Here is a 1,684-nt window from a genome sequence, read left to right as displayed (position 1 = left end):
TGTTAAGTTCAGTGCCTGTTTCCATTCCTGTGTGTTTCTGTGTAGTGTAGTGAATAGTTTCGCGGCACGCATGAATAGTGTCATTTGTAGTAGTGAATAGTGTTTGAATAGTGTCCGAATCTGGCATTTAACTTCTGGATTTTTGTTTTGGTAGCTACGGTGCTTGTTTTAACTTGAAATTTTTTCCCCCCACTTCTAAGACATTGAACTTAATATGAAAAATAGCTGGAGTAGTTGGTATGGTCTGAGTTAAGAGATTCAAAAAAATTTTGGACTGATTTTTAGTGAAACTTCAGAGGACCATAACTTTTGCTCTGGTTATCAGAATCACTATTATTTTATATGCATTTGGGGTGGAATTTGAGCAATATTTTTTGTGATTTTTCTTCTTTTTTTTCCACTTTTGAAAAATTGTTAAAAATACTTGTGCTTTGAGTTTTGATCTGATTTTTTTTGTGCTTCTGTTTGACCACTCAAAGGAATATCCTACCAATTTTCAAGTCATTTGGAGGTCGCTTGAGTATAGTTGTAGTTATACCTTATGTTATGCCAATATCACCACAATTAATGCTTTTTGGTGCATGACTAGGGGAAACCCAAGTGAATTACAACTATTTGACCCTTAGATTGATAGGACATTCCACAGAGGAAGTAAGCATCTTAGGAATCCATCTTTGCATGCTGAATATTCAGTGACTTTTCCTGATTCTTCTGATTCTCATCACATTCCTGACACTCCTCATTCTTTGCATTCTAAGCATACTGTTTATTCTGAGCATTTTGATTTTCATACTGATAACATGGCTCAACCTCCTCCACCTCATGAGAGAACCATGAGTGAGCTCACTGCACCAAAGTTCACTTATGATAGTTTATGCATACAATACCCTGAGGAGGAGGTTCCATATGTGCTGAAAACTGGTTTAATACACTTGTTGCCAAAGTTTCATGGTCCTGCAGGTGAGGACCCGTGCAAACACTTGAAGCAGTTTCATGTCGTCTGGTCCACCATGAAGCCTACAGATTTGCAGGAGGACCATGTATACTTGAAGGCTTTCCCTCATTTTTTGGAGGGTAATACGAAAGACTGGCTGTACTACCTAGCACCCAAGTCCATCACAAGCTGGGATGACCTGAAGAGATTGTTCCTTGCCAAGTTCTTTCATGCTTCAAGGACAACAACCATAAGGAAGGAGATTTCTGGCATCAAGCAGCAATCTGGGGAGACCCTTTATGAGTACTAGGAGAGGTTCAAGAATCTCTGTTCAAGCTGCCCACACCATCAGATCTCTGAACACCTCCTTCTGCAGTATTTTTATGAAGGCTTGCACCACATGGATCGAAATATGATTGATGCCGCAAGTGGTGGTGCCCTTGGTAACATAACCCCAGCTGCAACCAGACAACTAATAGAGAACATGGCTTCAAATTCTCAACAATTTGGCACAAGGAGTGATGCCATAGTTGTTAGAGGTGTTCATGATGTAGGAGCAGCCGAGTACACGAAGAAGTTGGAGAGTAAGATTGATGCTCTTACCACACTGGTCAACCAACTTGCTTCCAATCAGAGAGCTCCAGCAACAAGAGTTTGTGGCCTTTGTACATTTGTTGATCATTTTACAGACTCTTGCCCAGCATTGCAACAACAGGCTGCTTCTCCTTCTTCTTTTACACCAGTGGACAC

At 40.4% G+C, this 1,684-nt stretch overlaps 1 non-coding gene across 1 annotated transcript; it reads right to left on the bottom strand.

The window, feature by feature from the left end:
* Positions 1-1,181: 1,181 nt before the first annotated feature.
* Positions 1,182-1,288, bottom strand: LOC114180042. The gene has a single exon (XR_003603618.1). It is a non-coding gene; the product is annotated as a small nucleolar RNA R71 (small nucleolar RNA).
* Positions 1,289-1,684: the final 396 nt, after the last annotated feature.

The sequence above is a fragment of the Vigna unguiculata genome, chromosome 3 (genome assembly GCF_004118075.2).
Source record: "Vigna unguiculata cultivar IT97K-499-35 chromosome 3, ASM411807v1, whole genome shotgun sequence".
NCBI classification, from domain to species: domain Eukaryota; kingdom Viridiplantae; phylum Streptophyta; class Magnoliopsida; order Fabales; family Fabaceae; genus Vigna; species Vigna unguiculata.
This window is presented reverse-complemented; position numbering and strand designations above follow the sequence as displayed.